The sequence below is a fragment of the Arvicola amphibius genome, chromosome 13, assembly GCF_903992535.2.
Source record: "Arvicola amphibius chromosome 13, mArvAmp1.2, whole genome shotgun sequence".
NCBI lineage: Eukaryota > Metazoa > Chordata > Mammalia > Rodentia > Cricetidae > Arvicola > Arvicola amphibius.
Genome location: NC_052059.1, coordinates 53,501,898 through 53,520,499, shown reverse-complemented (window position 1 = coordinate 53,520,499; position 18,602 = coordinate 53,501,898). Strand labels below are relative to the sequence as shown.

Here is an 18,602-nt window from a genome sequence, read left to right as displayed (position 1 = left end):
AGACTGGAGCAGGGTTTTGTTCTTTGACTTAGAAATCATGTTGTGTGGAACATGTATGCAGAATGGTGGGAATGAAAGGAGGTTTTGAGATCTCTGGTTCTGGTCTGTCATTTAATAGGCTAGTCAGTACTGGAGTCCTGTGGTGATGGCTGACACCATGAAGAGGCTGCCCAGCCTTTCTCCATGCCATCAGCGAGTTCTCTCTTGACCTCAGGTCTTTCCCTAACAAGTTTAAAATCTGAGTCAGGAGCTTTATTCCAGGAGTTCATGCAACTCGCACAGAAACCCTGAAAAATACGTCTTGCTTTAAGGACCAAGAACTTGTACTGTCAAGAACCCGTGCGTGTCAGCTGGAGTGTGACAGGGGCCGCAGTTTTAATTTTCCGATTAATGCAGAGAGGGAGGTCCCGCTGTCGAAGAGGAAGCTTCACTTGGCAAGGTAAAAGGCTTGCCTGGGTCATCCAGAGTGTCAGGGAGGCAGAATGGCTTTCAGTCAAGTGCATAAATCCATTTATCTGAGAGCCAGACGAAAAAAAAAAGCATTGCATATAAATATTAATAGTGGATTCCAAGCAGCCAGAAGTGATTGTTTGAAGCAGATTCTTTTAAAGAAAAATAAAAATCTGCTCTCCACATTTGTGCTAATTTTAAAGGAATAATGAAAATATTATGACAATGCTAAAATGGATTTCATATATGAAGGCTTCATGTGAATTTTGTTAAGCTCGCATAAGACACAATATGGGATATCTAATAGTATTAGTTTCTCATGCTATGTCTCTAAAATTTTATAATAGTTTTTTTTTAAAAAAAAATCTCCTGCTAGGCAGTGGTTTTGCTTGCTTTTAGTCCCAGTAGCTGGGAGGCAGAGGCAGGTGGATCTCTGAGTTCAAGGACAGCCTAGTCAACAGAGTGAGTTCTAGGACAGTTAGGGCTACCAGGAAAACCTTGTCTTGAAAAGCTTACTATTTTATGTGTATGGGTGTTTTGCCTACACATATGTCTGTGACCGACATGCATTCCTGGTACCTGCAGAAGCCATAGAGGGCATCAGAGGCCCTGGGACTGAAGTTACAGATGGTTGGACGTCTCCATATGGGTGCTGAAGTTCAGTCTTCTTGAAGAGCAGCCAGTGTTCTCAAGCTTCAGAGCCATCTCTCCAGCCCTGCAGTTTAGCATTTATAATATTTTCTACTATAAATATGCAGGCTTGTTGTCAAAATCTGGGGGTGAGATATTTCAATATACATCCAAAGAATAATCTCATATTTTCTCAACCCAGAGATGCTACCTAATATTTTTGGTGCCTGTTTTTAATTACTACAGAATTTCTCAGGCTTACAGAATATGGGCTGGAAGTCAGAGTTCTGACATGCCCACAGTTTGCCGCCCTGTTAGCTTCTTATGTTATTGTAGTACTTTCATTCCCGCTCGTGAGCCAGTAACTGTAGGTCATCAGAAAGCACCATGCACAGCCAATAGGGGGTTCACTTCAGCATCCTTGCCGTGGGTTCTTCACAAATGCATAATGACATGGACTTGCTAAATTTTTTTTCAGTATTTAAGAACACACACAAGCTGGGCAGTGGTAGTGCATGCCTTTGGTCCCAGCCCCCAGGGAGGTAGAGGCAGGCAGATCTCTGAGTTCCAAGTGAATCTCTGAGTTGGAGGCTAGCCTGGTCTACAGAGCTAGTTCCAAGACAGCCAGGGCTCCACAAGTAAACCTTGTCTTGAAAAACCTAAATCAACCAATCAAACAAAAAAACAAAACAAAACAAAAAAACAACCAAACCAAAGGAACATACACAGAATTAATCTATGGCCGGACAGACGGCTCAGCAGTTAAGCACAGTTCCCATTCTTATAGAAGATCACAGGTTGGTTCCCAGTACCCTCATGGGGAGGCACACAATGGCCTGTAACTTCAGGGGATCTGGCTCCTTTTTTCTGCCTGTCACACAAATGGAGATACTCACACAGACATACATGCACATAGGCAGAAATAAAATTAAGAATTGGGGCAGAGTGAGGGTGAATATGATCAAAATATGTATGAAATTCTCAAAGAAATAAAATATTGTATTCACATAATCTAAAAATTGACTTTTGTTGGTATATGTTTTTTACATATTCTTTTGTCTAAAATAGCGATTATTCTTTGGTTATAAAGTAGTTTATAGTATTTAGAAAAATCATGCTGGTGTATTGTAACTATTCAAAGGAATAGTCTCAGCAAACCACATGTTTTAAAAGAATGTACTTGTTTTATGAATTCCTTAAAAAAATAACCACAGTGCATTTTGGGAGGATGGGGGGGTCTATCACAGATCCTGGCACAGAAAGGCCGCTTCCCCTCTAAGGTTTCAGTTGAGCCACGTACGAAAAGTTCTTTGAGAGAGTTCAGAGTCCAGACCCTGAGAAAACGGAAGGTCATTGCATCTTCAGTCCGAGTGTCCCTGGATTCAAAAGGCGAGCCCGCGAGCCAGGCAGAGGTGAGGCAGTGGGCGTCAGGCGGTCGCCCAGGAGACACAGCTGCTCTCACCCGGGCGGGACCAGAGAGTTGGCAGGTAAGGAGCAGGAAAGAACCAGTGTGGGGTGCCAAAGTGTGAGTAGCCAAGGTGATCCGTAGGGGAGTGGGAAGTGTGGGACAGAGTCCCGGTCTTACAAGGGGGTGTAAATCTTTTGGGAAGATGCACGGCGAAAGAGTGGCTAGAGAGGGTGGTAGGGGTGAAGGGGCGGAGGAAAGACGTAGAGGGAACAAGTGGCAAGGAGGTACAACCTGGAGGTGGAGGCGGGGGTTGCGGGGGTGGAGGTGGTGAGGGGTAGGATGTGCCAGGGGCGTGGTGAGAGGCGGGGCAAGAAGTGAGTTAGGTTGAGGGTGTCCTCTGAGGCCAAAGGTGTGGTCTGGCGGGGGTGGGGTGGGGCGGGGCGGTGAGGACAGAGTGGCGGCTGGGGCATGGTCGAGGGGCTATAAACCGCGGCGGGTAGGGGCGCGGTCTAAGGGAAGATGAGCTGGGGGCGTGGTCCCGGTGGAGAAGGCGGGCAGAGCAAGGGTGGGGGTGCTGCGAAGACCCACCCCCCGCGGGCTCGGGGGCGTGACTTTAGGGGAGCAGTGCGTGGGCGTGGCTTCGGGAGCGGGCTGGGGGCGTGGCCCCTGGGAGGAGGCGGCTAAGCGCGGGAGGGCGGAATCTATGCTGCTCTTTCTGTGGCGGCCACGGCGCGCAGAGCCTGGCGAGCTCGCGGCTAGATCCGTCCTGGAGCCGGCAGGCGCGTAGGGCGTCTTGGATACGCGGGTTTTGGAGCTTCGGTGGAGAGGGGACCGCCGAGGTGAGACTGCTGAGGGAGGCGCTCGGATTTGCGGGACTGGAACACAGGGGTGGGCATCGCGGAGGAAATGAGGAGCGCCAAGGACGGCCTCCGTGACCTGAGGATGTCCCGCTGTCAGCCTCTGCTCGAGCGGCTCGTGGGACCGGCCGGGGCTGTTCACCTGTTGCGCCACTTTGCGCGATCCTCCTGGCAGCGGCTGCTCAGTGCTCGCTCGGCAGCGCCCTCCGGGGAGGGCGCGCGATGCTGGTCTAGCTGGTGCCTTTCCGCAAGGACCGGTCAGGGATTATCCTGAAACTCTACCCGCTCTGCCCGCTCGTAGGGCGGGCTGCGGGGTTGCGCCAGGACGACGGACAAAGGTTGGCCGCCACTGCCCCCCTTGAACGCTTCCTTCCTCGGAGGGCGTGACCTGTGCATGGAGGGGATTGGAAGGTTGGGTTTGGTTGGAGCACTTGAATTAGAAAGCAAGTTTCTTCCCAGGTCCCTACTGGGACGCAGCCTGGAAGAAAGACTTGGGAACTTTGTCGTCACTTGCACAGAGAGTGAGTTGGCAGAGTTGGTTTGGCTCCAGTTCTGGTCAGGATATGGGAAATTGCTATACTGGCCAGTCTCAGGAACGGGCGACTGCAGCAGGCGTCATAGAGGAATTCAGGTGGTTTGTGCTGGGGGGCCCACTGCAAAGTTAGAGCCGGAGCAGATTTCTTCTCCGACTCAAGCAAACATACAAACAATCCCCACAACAAAACAAACCAAACACAAGCGAGCCAGGCTGTTATAGTTGCTGCCCAGCGTGGGATCATGGCATTGATAAGTAGAATAGTAATTTGAATTTATTCACTGCTGGTTACCAAGGCTTTCCAGAGCTGTATTTCTCCCTTCCCCCACGATTTTTTCCGGCTCTTTTTTACCTCTTTTCTGTTGTCTAGTGTTTTCTAACTTCTCTAGACCTTCTATTTTCTGCTCATTTTTTAAATCCCACGTTCAAAGCACAGAAATCGCACCGTTTGCGCCCCCCCACTCTGTTTTCTTTTTCCACCTTTCCTAACAAATGCTCCCTTTCTCCTTTCCCCCACTACCCCTTTCAAACTTCCTGGCAGCATTGTTCACCGAGTTCGGGTTAATTATGCACCCCACCATGTGGGGCCGAACCTTGTTCTCCGCCCCTCCCCCACCCTCTAGAGCCCATAGGGCTGTTGCTTCCCATCCCGTGTTTAATTACTTTTCACCCACCTCCTTGGCCCCAGTTGCGCCCACCCCTCCCTTCCCTCTCATCCCCGTACCACCCCCCCCACCCCCGTTTAGTGAGCAGAGAGCCTGTCCTTTATTTGTGACCTGTGTGTAGGTCCTTCACTGTTTCTGCCTTTTTAAACCTGTTTCTTCCTGGCAAGTACTCTCCCCCCGACACACACACAAGTGGCCTTCCTAGCTCACTTGGTTTCAGATCCCTCGTGGGTCGTCCCCCCCCCCCACTACGTTCACTTTCTTCCTCCCCAGTAAGCTCTGAATTACTTCACAGCCATTTCTTTTTCCAGAAAGTCTGGAAGTGTCAGGACGGCTGCTGCACGTCCACAGGCCGCCCTGCTTGGCTCTCAGGCGTCTCCTTCTGCCACTGTCTGTCCTACTGAAGTAGAATTGGACCTGCAGGTCCTGCAGTGACAACGTTATCAGCATTAATGTGATGATTACACAGCCTTTATCAAACGCTGTGCCAACCAGTAATAGTCCCTTAAAATCCTCCTCCAATCCCTGTCAAGGAAGACCCGGGGCTGTCCCCTTTTGCGGATGAGGAGAGGGTATGCTCCGAGAAGGCAAGCATGCCACAGTCAGGTCTGTCATGGCTGTGTTGTTAGACCTCTTCTCATGGGCCGGTGTGACTTCTTGAACTCAGACAGGCCTGGCACACAGCTTTGGAAATGAGGTTGTTACTTACCATGTTTTGTTTATTTTGCAGTGTATGCCAGTTTAGGACACAGAGTATACTCTTGTAGGACAGAGCCTAGGGAACGTCAGATGGCTAGTGTCCTTCAGAAAGCCTGGGTGTCACTTCATCTGTGCCTCCAGTCCACTTCCCATCTTCATCAGAGGACGTTGGGAAGAAAATACCACAAAAAATATATTGCTAACTGGCTCCTGTGTCAGGAGTTAAGTTTCACTTTCAGTGGAGTGGACCTTGGCAGGGGTGGGCGTGGGTCTCTGAGAGCCCTGTGGTTTCGTGAGTCTTTTTCATTTCTCTTTCATTACATTGCCTTAAAGCCTTGATCAGATACTTCCTGGCTAGTCTTCACTTCTAAGAGTGGGAGGCAAGTTTACTGAAGGAGACTGCTGGAGTTAGGGACTTTGTTAGCTGGAAGGGACCTTAGATCCCACACAGCAGGAAACAGCCCAGAAACAAAGAGACAAAACCCCAGAACTGGCCCCAGGACCTGGGTCTTTGGACCCCCTGGCTCTGCAGCTTGGTGTGGAAAGTAGCCTTATTTTCCTTTCTTTTTCTGAACTAAAGAGCAGTGTGCCTGCACATTGGGAGTAGACATCATCTGTAGTCTCCTTTCCTTTCTTGGCTGAAGCCTTAAAGACTTAAGAAAATGTTTGCTTTTGAGACGTGTGATTGGCACAGTTGGCATCACAAAAACAGGTATGAATTCAGGTGTTTCTAGAACAACAAATACTCCCAGCGTAGCAGAGATGAATGGCAAAGGTACATGCTTTCTACAGGCAAAGCATATCACACACAGGAATTTCAAAATCAGTAACCAGTGTGTTTTGCCCTTTCCCTCGCCCGCGAGAATCGCATCAGCACAGAGAATGTACGTGATTTTCCTTACCTCTGTGTCTGGAAGGGAGGGGAGAGAGAGGCAGAGGAGGGGGAGCCGCTGTTTTGGTTCTGGCCTCTGTGTACACTCAGTCAGCCTCTTCTTTGGGTTCACCCTGCAGCCCTCTGCACTGATTCCCATGGGCACTGTTGGAGAACCTTCCTGTGGTGCCCGGCTTCCAGATCAGCCCTTCTAGATGGAATTCCACCCTGCTGCCCTGGGAGTGGGGAGGGGTTGTATGCCCGGGCTTCCTGCTGAACTCAGGTTGTTAGCATGCAGGGGTGACCATGGGCTCCTTGGGGTGAGGGAGAAAACATCTGTGCGTGTCACCTATGGTCTCTGGTTCAGGTGGCAGCAGCTGGGGTTCACTGCTCTGTGGTGGAATCTGGAGGTTCAGGGAAGACCAGACCCCCACTGTCAGCAGACAGATTGGAATCCATGACTGCCAGGCTTACTAGAGCTGTTTGCTGAGTCAAGTATGCCATCCCTGGGCCTTTTACAAGGTGATGGTTTCTGCTTGCTGAACTAAAGAGATAGTACAGGACAGGGGAGCAGGGTCCGCGTGAGCTTGTGAACCCAGAGAAATCTGTGTCCTGTTTTGGCTCTGCCAGGGCGTGATGCTTGATATGCCCCCCCAGGAGCTGTGGCAGTGTGGCAGATGCTGAGATTGGCAAATGAATGGTTTTTATTTGTATTTCTGGCTATTTACTGTGGCTGAGATTGTCCACTTTGGTGGACACAGGTAATAGTACTCCAGTGTCTGAGACATAAGACGGTCACCTTTGCTGATGAGCATCTTAAAGAACCCACTTTCCTTACCAGAAAACACAGCCTCACATGGCTCAGGAGCAGCACCATTGCTGACTTTGTGGGTCATGGGGAGCTCAGACAATGCTGATTTCGGAGACTGTGTGTCTGCTTCAGAATCCCCCCACCCCCCACCCCGCGCCTCCCTCTTGGGACCCAGCCATAGGATTGATGAGCGATTGATGAGCTTGCAGAGAACTCTGTAGATCTGATTGGGTAGAAAAGGGCTAACCTTTCCCCTTAGCTCCCATTAATGGGGTGGCTGAGTGGGTTTCTTTCTGTCCCTGGGGAGGAATCAGAGACTGGCCTGAGAAGGCCAGACAGAGGTTTGGAGTGGGGAGAAGCTTGGAAGATCCTCAGCTACAAGGAGCTTCCTTAGGCCGCCAAACCTCAGTCCCTCCTAGTTTGCACCTCTGCATCCTACTGTGTGTGGTCCTGAACTAGGAGGGAGAGCCTCTGTTCACCTCTGAAGCAGATACAAGGGGAGGGGGAAGCCAGGCTGACCTTGTAGCAGCACTAGACGGGAAGCCTGCAAGGCCATGGGCCCTGTATTGCAAGCTGAAACCTTCTTAAAAAGTGACAGAAATGGGGCGTTCTGTTGTGCTGGAGTGCCACCCGTGCAGTTCCGTCTCATTAAGTGGTCAGAGATCAGTCCCTGGTGCTGAGCACACTGTACGTGCCAGAGATAAAGGGATCTTGTACCCCAGTTTACATGTGTACTTTTAAACACATCCGTGTGGGTTAGGACTTCACTGTGGCAGAAGAAAAATCGTTTCTGCTTTGGAAGTGTGCTTGGTTGCCACCCTTCAAGGGCGTGGCGTGTTCCCCTCTAAGGTTCTAATCCATGAATGGTGTGGTGGCGAGGACAGTCACTCTGACTTGTAGCCACTGCTGTCACAGGCCTGTGCGACCATACTGTCTCTGCTGCTTTGCAGAGACGCATGTACCTAACATGTGTTGGGTGGTGTTTACGTGCAAGATGCTGATTGATCTGAAGCAGTTTTCGCCGTCTTGTGTAGCGCAAGGGATGGGCGTGTGAAACGTTGGAACAGTGAAGAGCACTTGAGGGTGGCGGTCAGTTCATGCAGAAGAGAGTGGGGCTCTCAGGAGATCCAAGCTCGGGGAAAGCCTTCCTGGAGATGAGGAAGCACAGGCTGGCTGATGGGGTTTTCAGGGCAGCACAAGCCGAGACTAGAGAGACAACCAGCCCCCTCCCCTCACACACTCTCTCTCTCTCTCTCTCTCTCTCTCTCTCTCTCTCTCTCTCTCTCTCTCTCACACACACACACACACACACACACACACACGAGAGAGAGGGGGGGGGGAGAGGCTGTTTCTTAGGGAATCTTACCATAGTTGTGACGCTGTGATGTAGGTGTGGGGACTTGTTAGGAAGTTTTAGGGCTGCTCCCATACCTATTGAATAGACATTCGGGAGTACAGCCTAGACAGCCTAGTGACCTGTAAATAGGTTTCTTGTTTATTCTTTGTGTGCATGTGAGATGCTGGGCTGGAACCTAGGGTCTTATGCGTGCTGGGCAAGTGCTTAGCTATCTGCATGATTACGAACCTCGAACCTCCTGTGTGTCGCAGGTGTCTGGCAGCCGTGGCTCTAGGGTGCATGATTTCAGGGCATCCTGGCAGCTACTTCCCTGCTGTAGTAGGAAGACAAAAATGCTTTTCAGTACTGTGAATCATGCTGATGGCCTCGCACATTTGAGGTGGCCACTCTTCTGCCGTCCTTACACAGCTCTTGGTCATGGCTGTCTGAGCACCTGTACAGTCAACCGTTGAGTCCTGGTGGGTTCCCAGCCCAGCAGCTGTCTACATTGCTCGCTCTTTTCTTCCCGTGCACATCCTGTCTCTTCCTGTCTCTTCTGCTAACCCTGCTTCATGTCACTTCATAACGGACGCCCATGACTGCCATGATTTCTTCATTTTTTCAAAGCTTCTACACATTTTCTTACTGAAGAAACCAATTAGCTCATGTGGAATACATAAAAGCAAATCAGATCCCTAATTTAAACACAACCAGCTCCATCTGGTAGGAACAATGGATGACTGGCTCGGCCTAAACTGTCAGTCACACTACATGTGTGGGACACACCCAGCATCCTTCCCTAGTGTCATCTCTTCGGGTTGTACCTGATTCTCTTACGCTTTTACCCAAGACCATTGGGGAGTAGGACAATTTTGCTTCTGTTTCTTGGCCAGGAATCCCTAGACTCTCTGAAAGCTTTGTGAGAAGACAAAGCGAGAAGCCGAGGTCAGAGGGAAGAAGGGCGACTTCTTAGCGTTGCACAGCCCTTTGACCTTGTAGTTTGCCTGGTGCTTGTCAGCTGTGTGATCTTGTGAAGGTATTGACCTCTCTGTGCCTCAGGTGTCATGTCCGGAAGCTGCCTTAGTCTACTGCTTTGAGCAGGCAGAGACTGGAGTGAACCTTTCTCAGTCCCTGAACTGGGGAAGATGAGGTGTCTGGTGTGTAGAGAGGGCCTTCTTGTGATGATCTCAAGGGGCTAAAGATACAGGCATTTTATGTCCCCATGGAGGCAATGGCAGATGGAAAGGCTAGATGGCCTCCGAAACCCCCCACTCTTTTGTGTGTGTGAACACACACATACACGTAGAGGCCAGAGGTCTATATCCTGTCTCTTGCTCTAGCCTAGAGTTACTGGTTTGCCTAGACTGGCAGCCAGGAAGACCCCAGGATCTTCCTGTTTCACTTCCTGGCTGGAATTACAGATGTGCAAGGCCATACCATGTTTCCTTCCTTCCTTTCTTTCTTTCTTTCTTTCTTTCTTTCTTTCTTTCTTTCTTTCTTTCTTTCTCTCTCTCTCTTTCTTTCTCTCCCTCCCTTCCTCCCTCCCTCCCTCCTTCCCTCCCTCCCTTCCTCCTTCCCTCCCTCCCTCCCTTCCTTCCTCTTCCTCTTTTTTTTTTTTAACATGGGTGTTGTGCATATGAACTCAGGTCCTCATACTTGCAGGGCAAGTGCTGACGGAGCCACCTCTCCAGCCCCCTTGATGCTTTTTTTGTATGGTCCTTAATCCAATTCATGACTTATTCATTCCCCAAAGCCCTCATTTCTAACTGCCATCACTTTGGGGATCTCTCTCTCTCTCTCTCTCTCTCTCTCTCTCTCTCTCTCTCTCTCTCTCTCTCTCGTCATTTGTCAAAAGCCTTTATTAGGGCCTAGTATTGCAACATGGACACACAATGAGGTCCAGCAGTAACTGTCTCAGCTGCAGATTTCAGAAGCTCTGCTGTATGCCAGAATTACTTGTCCTTAACAAATTGATTGCTATCTTCCACCACACGTAAGACAGCGATTGAGATGATTCAGATGAGACCTTGGTATTGGATGGTTTGAATGCAACCCCCACACAGTCAAGTTTGGGGAGTCAGGCTGTTGAGGGTTAAGTGGATGCGTCTGTAAAAGGCTTAGGAGCGTTGTTAGACCTTGTGGAAGTTTTGAGGATGCACCTGGGAACGTTCTGATGGTTTGTGACAGGACGCTGCAGAGATGCAATGCTGGTCCTGTGCCCCATGTCAAGTGCACAGCAGTCTGCAGCTCTCCTGTGGCCCTCTGTGTTCTAAGAACTGGAAAGTGTCACGGACACTGGCTCACCGTGTCTACTGTGCGCATCCCTTGGGCACAGTTCAAATGATATGGCTGTGCACAGGGAATGAAGGCCTGGTGTTGGGCAGCGCTGATGCCTTAAGGCATGGATGGGAGTATCCAGTGCCTCTAGGGATGCATCGCTCAACTCAGGTGTCACTTTTCCTCCACTCCTGATCTAACTTGGTCTCTCTTTGGCATCAGATCTGTTTTCCAGAATGGGAAGGCCATTATGTTATAAACTACCTATTTCTAGCGTTAGTAGAAAGAGTGCATAGTCTTTCATTGTGTGTCCAGCTGTGCACATTCATTCCGGCTTCGTTTGTTTTTTTTTTTTTTTTACTCATTGGACAGCTGTTGCTGAACACTTGATGTGAACTAAACTCTGAACTAGAAGTTTGACCCAAGGGAAGGTTTTTCTCTCTCTTGACATGGATAAAATTGTTGTTTTGTTTTGTTTGTTTGTTTGCTGTTTAGTTTTCTGGTTTCTTTTGTTTTTTTTTTTTTTTTTTTTTAAGATTTAGCTCTTATGTGCATGGGTGTTTTGCCTGCAAGTATATCTGTGCACTGTGTGTATGTGATGCATACACAGGACAGTGGATTCCATGGAACTGGAGTTACAGATGCTTATGAGCCACCGTGTAGTTGCTGGGAATCAAACTTGGGTCCTCTGCAAGAACAATAAGTGCTCTTACTGAGCCATCTGTCCAGCCCAAGATGGTGGAATATTTTGTTTGTTTGATAGTAAGCAGGCAAGCCAGGGTTCAGTCATACATACTCCCCCTCTGAGCTCCACACCAGCCATTTCTTTATGGGTTTGTGGGTGTGTATACAGATATACATGCATATATGCATATATACATATATACACATACACATATACACACGTGTACATGTGCTAACTTAGAACATGTGAAGGTCAGAGAACTACTTCAGGAGTTGGTTCTCTCCTTCCACCATGTGGGTTCTGGGGATCAAACTCTGGTTGTCAGACTTGCTGGCAAGTGCTTTCACCAGCTGAGCCATCTAACTGCCCCCCCCTTTCTTCGGGTTTTGATTTGCAATGGCAACCTTCTCCGTATTTGTCTTTTGTAGTAACATGATTATTCAACTTTTAGTATTAGAACATCTGAAGGACATTTTTCATGGTGACTTTGTGGGCTTTCTTTGAACCGTGCTGAGATTAATTAAATCAAATCCCATCCAACAATTACCCTAAAATATCCTGGCAAGAAGAAGAAATATCCAGGCAAGTTACTAAAACCAAGTTGACCCAAGACACTAAGATTTGAGCACAGGATGACCCGCAGCAAGCATAGAGCTCTCTGAAGGAAACCTGCGATGCCCTGAGTGCTGCCTGCCCCCAGTTTATTTTGGTGCTGAATTAGCCCTGGCTATGTGGGGAAACTAATTATATAAGTGAAAAGTTTGTGAACTCATATCCTGTTCATGATGTGTTCTTTCTGTGGAAAAGTTCGATGATGGTGTTCGTTTTGTTTTGCTGGGCAGCCTAGGGCTGCAAATACTGGGTGTTTACCGTTAGGCCGACCTCACATATTTGAATGTGGATTGCAGCCGGGAAGAATTGATTCACTGTATTTGTTCGGCTGCCCAATTACTTAGTGAGAGGGAAACTTTTGTATAGCCAGCACACAGGCCACTCAGTATGGCGGTAAAGACTAGCTGCCATTGTGTGGACTTAGCCCTAGCAGTGGCCTTGCCCCACAGCCTGAATAGGGCTTAGAAATCAGGCCTTCAAAAGAATGGCAGTTGCTTAAATGTTCGTGGATCCTTCTGAAATAACATCCTCTCAGCGCTCATTTGAACAGTAGAGAATGTATTAATATGTGAAGATTTAGTTATATTTGAAATGAATTTATCCATGTCAATGAGAAAAATTAAATGTTAATGCTTAAAAAAAAAAAACCCGCAAGCAGTGGGTAATTTCCAACCTATGCCAGAAGAATAAGCACACTGTTCTTTCAAATGCTGTGTGTTGAGAGCTGCTTGGCTACTCTTTATGCTTTCTCTACCTTTACTCTACTGAAACAAACCTGAGATCCCCAGGGCCAGTGCCTGGTCCTTCCTGCTGAAGGGACTTCTTGTTTTACCAGGGTGAGCTCAACCCTGGTATTAGAGCCTCTCTCTGTGTCCTTGGCCATTGTCAGAACTGTGGGACTGACTTCTTTCTCTTGTGATGTCTGGGTCCCAGGCTTGGCTATGGTCTCTGTTCCAGGGAGGCACAGATGGTGGCAGTGCTGGTAATCCTATCCAGAAATATGGGCTCTGCTACTCCGGAGTGCTCAGGAGTGAGGTGACAGCCATGTCAGCTCCCCTCACATAGTCTCAGGTTCCTGGCTCCACTGTGGTTTTAGCAGTAGAATTCTGAATAGGCACAGCAGAAGCTGCTTTAGAACATTCTATTCTTTATGACAAGTTAGGGGGTAGGTGTGATAAGAACATGGATTTCCTAATGGAAGATGAGTTACTTTGTCCTCGGGTGATGTCACGGGTCTGCGAATGTCACAGTCTACTTACACAAAGCTAGGTGCCTGCAGTCACAGGTTGTAGAACTTCATGGAACCCCCATCATGTATGTAGTCCATTGTTGATTGCCATGTCAGTACATGGCAGCGTACCAGCCAGGAGTCTTGCAGCCTGTTACTGCTCTCTTGATTGCATCATTTCTCTCGAGTTTGATCTGACTGTGATATTTAATTGATCATGGTCCCTGGAGATGGCAGGTCATGCTATAATACAGGGTATACCATGCAACCTAGGTTTTTGCCAGGGTACCCTCATCAGTCCACAGCAACAGAACTGTCTGTTGACAAGTGTTGTGTGACAGTTTCTGGGAAGACTTGAACAAATGTCTCCTTACCTTCAGATAGGGATCTGACAGTCACCCAAACTATGGACACCACTAAAGTCCAACTTGGTGAACTAATCAGTTTTATTGGGGTCACTTATTACGCATAAATAACTCAAAGATAGCTGTGTCACCAAGGCCCACCCCAGCACGGGCAACAGCTCGTAAAAGCTGGGTACCTAGAGCACACTGCATAATCTGCAGGCAGCTCAGTAGATTGGAGAGTGACCTTTCCAGGTGGTTCCGTTGTCCCGAGCCTCTTCAGGTATCTCAGGTGGTCTTGTCAAGAGTGTTTAGATGGTCTCTACTTCCTTTTAGCTGCTTTGCTGATCTCTGTTTTTCAGGCAGTTGGGCTCGTGTGAGAGTGAGTCTCAGCAGTCTTTACTGCATGTAATTTCTCAGGGAGGAAGGGACCTAATGAATTTGGTCAGTTTCAGGAACTTCCTGAAGCTATTTTGAGTTGTTTACTTCCTGTCCTAAGGTGCTCCCTTCGGGATGCAGTGTTTCACCTCCCCCAGAAAGTCCTGTTCTGTCACTTTCCTGCCCTAAAAATCCTTTTGTTTCACTTCCCCCTTACACACTGTCTTAGGGTTTTTTTTGTTTGTTTGTTTTTCGAGACAGGAGCCTGTCCTGGAACTAGCTCTTGTAGACCAGGCTGGCCTCGAACTCAGAGATCCACCTGCCTCTGCCTCCCGGGTGCTGGGATTAAAGGCGTGCGCCACCACCGCCCGGCTTTAGTTAGGGTTTTATTGCTGTGAAGAGACGACAAGACTTGGTAACCTTTATAAAGGAAAACAGTTAATTGCATCTGGCTTCCAATTGAGAGGTTTAGTCCATTATCACCGGAGCAGGGAACCATGGTGGCCTGCGGGCAGGTTTGGTGCTGGAGAGGTAGCTGAGAGTTCTATGCCTGAATTAGCAGGCAGCAGGAAGAGAGAGACTGGGTCTGGTTTGAGCATTTGAAACCTCTAAGCCCGGCTTCCAGTGACACAGGTTCTCCACTACCATACATACTCCAATAAGGCCACATGGTCTAATTCTTCCAATAGTGCCCCTCCCTATGAGTCTATGTGTAAATGCGCTCTGAGGGGAAAGGTTTCCCCGGTGGAAGTGTTACAGCTCTGAGGGGGAAAAGCATCCTGGCAGTTGGGAGCTAAGGAATGCTACAGTCACAACACACAGCAAACCTCACACAGGAGATTTATTGGGAAAGACACAAGAGGACAGATGCCTCTGCTCAGGTGAGAAGAAGAAGGAACTGAGCAGAAGACGGGCTTATAGTAGGGTTTCTTGAGGGAGGAATTTTTAGGGTGGAGACTTCCAGGTTAGAGATTGATGGGATTTTGAGTCCTGAGCTTGGGGCAAACCCAGGGATGGTGGGCTTTTACACCCAGAAGTGAGCTCAGACCTTTTACTCTATACCATGGGGCCCATTTTCATTCAAACCCCTCCACACCCTAATTTAAACACGTTTCCCTCTGAGATGGAAGGTTGCAACCCAGGAGGCAGCAAATATACCACAAGCTTCTTCTTTCTGTGCTGCCTGACTGCCTCACACTGCTGTCCTTCCTAACCAGCACCAGGGTAAGCAGCAATGCTGGCCATCAGAAAGCATTCCCTTCTACAGGGACCCCACAGGATATCCCAGACACCAGCCCCCAGATCCTGTCAGTCCTGGAGCACCTTGCTGCTGTGCTGGCCCGGGTGAAGTGTTAGAGACAAGTACCCACGGTCTAATCTTACCTGTAACTTGAAGGATGAATGGTTCATCATGTCTTAACTGCTGAGAGGAAAGATGAAGCCTTTCTAGACTTTTCCTTCTCTAGGGAAGCTGGGAAGTGAGGGAGTGTGGGTGACCATGGCAATACAGGTGACTCTCCTGCCTGGCTACTCTGCCTCCAGATGGTTTGTGCTGCTTGTTATTGGTTCAGTGTGCAGAAGATTGTTCAGGGCTTGGAGCCCGCCAGGCACCTTCTCATAGAGGTGATCTTGGAGGAGGAAGTAAGAGTTCTTTCTAATCCTTGTTTGTAATCTGACCTCTTCATATAAAGTGCTCACCCTCAATGGGCTCCAACCTAGAAGCCTTCTGATCTAACATTATAAGGTCATGTCTTTGATTTACCACATTGTAGTATTCAAATCCTAACAGGTGGATGGGTCAAGCCTTCTATGTTCATGACTTTTTGTGACTGTAACAAAACCCTTATAAACAACGTGTGGGGAGGAAAAGTTCATTTGAGGTCTTGGGTTCAGAAGTTGGGCTGGCTTTGGGGCCTGTGGCAAGGCACAGCATCATGGTGGGGGAGCATGTGGCATCATGGCGGGTGGGAGGAAGGTGGGGCCTGTGACTGTGCAGAGATAGTCCATTCACTCATGGTGGCCAGGAAGGGGTGTGGTCTGGATTTCCATCTCCCCTTCAAAGGCACACCTCAGGTAACCCTACTTTCCTTTGTTCGGTTCTTCTTCTTGCACACCTTGTAATAGTGCTGTGGGCTTGAGGACCCAGCAGGGCAGGCCTTTGAGAAACATCCCAGAACCGAACCACTGCAGCATGTAATATTATTCATCCCTGACCTGGTAGCAGAGTTTCTTCCTTTTCCAGTTGGGCCCCAGGAGTTTTGTTTTTTTTTTTTTTTTTTTTTTTTTGATTTCCTGCGGATACTTTTTAAGCCTGCTGAGATTAATTAAATGAAACCCCATGCAACAGCTATTCTTAAGCAGAGGGGCTTATTAAATTTCAGGATTATTAAAAAGCTGGACCACTGATTTGACTCATTCGAGTAGATTATTATAGCTTTCATTGCTGTTGTCGGAGGTGTCCATCAGAGTCCAATATCCTTGGTTGTTGTTGAGCAGACATTGCTACCAGCATCAGCACCGTCTTTTCTTCTGTTCTGGATACAGGGGTCTCTCTAGGCAGGTGGAGCTGCCTGCCACTCATGGCTCTGCTGTTTAGGCTTTCTTGGAAAGTGTGTAGAAGCCACGTCTCCTCCACATAGGGCATCTTTGTCCTCAGATTGGGGCTTTTGAAGAAAGTGTTGTCAACAGGACACTGTTGTAAGATGAAGATAGTAGTGACCGGTGCAGATGGGCCTGGGATAAGAAGATCATTGTGAACCAAGACTCCGGCGGCTGGAGAACTCTTGGGCTCTGCGACTCTGAAGTGGGACGGCTGTCCTCACTGGATGCCTCTCCAGGTCACCAGAAAACTCCCTGAACACATTTAGTATCTTTTCCCCCCTTAAGATAGACTTCCTCTATTTCCCTGGCTATTCTAGAACTTACTCTGTAACCAGGCCGTTCTCAAATGTCCAGAGATCGCCTGTGTGCCTCCTGAGTGCTGAGATTGAGGGCGTGCACCACCACATTCTGCTTGCATTTAGTAATTCTGAGAGAGAATTCAAAAGGAGACAAATCTCTGGAGTGAATGTTGGTTTTCTGCTTTTTCTGAGTAGAAGTGCCCTGGGATGTGCTGTGTGAGGAGGACTGGGTTTGGTGAGCACTGGCTACACAGGCGTGGCCGTCCTCCTCCTAGAGGCACATTTCTTGTGGTTTGAGAGCTGAAATGGCACGTCCCCGTGGGGAGGAGGTCACAGCCTTTGCCTCAGCAGGGTTAGCCACCGCTAACTGGATCTGCATAATCTTCCTGTGCTGTCCATGTACGAAGGCACGTGGAAAGTGTTGCCCATGGACTGTGTCCTGACCCCAGTGCTGACAGTTCTGCAGAAGAGGTGAGGTAGTGACTCTCAGTTTAGAACCCACAGGGCAGATCTGACCCATCCTGCTACTTCTGTGTGGAGGGTGGAGCCGGAGAGTCTGTCAAGATGACAGGGTGCCTGGGGATGTGTCTCAGGAATGGTTTTCCAGCTCGTTCCCTGAATGTTCTCTCTTCATGCTTTCAGGTACCTAAACTCAGCTGCAGTCTAAGAATAATTGGGAGAAAGTTCTAATATAACTCACAAATAATTTACTTTTAAGTAACATTGCCTGGTGTATTCTATTATCTTTTCTCTTGCCTTCTCTTTCTCTCTTAATGTATTTATTTTTGTTTTTTTGAGACAGGGTTTCTGTGTGTAGCCCTGACTGTTCTAGAATTTAGTCAGTAGACCAGGCTGGCGTTGAACTGACAGAGATCCATCTGCCTCTGCCTCCCGAGTGCTGGGATTAAAGGCTTGTGATACTGTGCCAGGTGCACACTGAGCCATTTGACTTTGATCTGCCTTTGTTGTGACACCGCATTCTAAGAACTATATGCATAAGCTGTGTTGACCTTAAAGACAACAGGTCTAGGGCCCATGAGGTTGTTTCGTGGTTATTTTGTAAACATGCCATTAGTTTAACCTCTTTCACCAGGTATGACTTTGGAAGGGCAGCCAAGACCTTGATCTGTTACTTTTCCCGTAACATAGGCAGAAAGTTGGAAAATAGGGTAAATTACGGTCTTGTTCTTCTCTTTATATTATTGTTTCCTTTTAATGTCTGCTTTTCATATCATATACACGCAGGCACGCACACACATAAGCAAGTAAAACTGTCGTTTTTCTGGAAAATCAGGTCTCTTGTTAATGGAGCCCAACAAGTCTAAGGACAGGTTGGGTGCACTGGGTCTTGTCATGAGGTCATAAAATGACCCCTAGCCTTGGCCTCACTGACTGAATCTGATTTGTTTTCTGTATAGATGAAGCCCAATATTCTTAAAAGATCTATTTTCCAAATAATAATAACACAGCAGTTGGCAGACTGGCTGTTAGTTATCTGCTGGCAGGCCAACGCTATTCTGTTGCTGGTTAACTACTTTCTCTCTTCCCTGCTTGTGAGTGGATGTCTGGCTTGTCTGTGTAGAAGTCAGACATCACCATTTGTCCTCAGTCTGCTTTCTAACTATCATCTCTTTCTATTCCCACTCAAGTTCAAGGTCATACTGTTTAGCTTCATTAGTCCTTGAATCATTATGGATATGAACTCGACTATTCTGGATTCACCATTGTGTTTAATTGTTAAGAGCATAGTAAGAGCTAGATATGATGGGCCCGCACTGAGGAGACCGATGCAGGAAGATTGGTGGTTTCAAGGACAGCCCGGGGTACTTAGAGGTAGTCAGAATAAGGGTCCCTCTTTCTTTAATAGATACATGGATGAAAATAACATTCTTTCATTAGAATAGAGGCGACTCCTG

General features: G+C 48.2%; 1 protein-coding gene across 2 annotated transcripts in view; it reads left to right on the top strand.

The window, feature by feature from the left end:
* Positions 1–3,199: 3,199 nt before the first annotated feature.
* Positions 3,200–18,602, top strand: part of Spata13 (spermatogenesis associated 13) — a 133,824-nt gene continuing 118,421 nt past the window's right edge. Inside the window, exon 1 of one of the 2 annotated variants that reach the window (XM_038309791.2) lies at positions 3,200–3,327. The gene's annotated coding sequence lies outside the window, so the exon portion shown is untranslated. Of the gene's footprint in view, positions 3,328–3,592; positions 3,684–18,602 lie in introns of those variants that run through there. The other variant, XM_038309792.2, reaches the window with a different exon arrangement.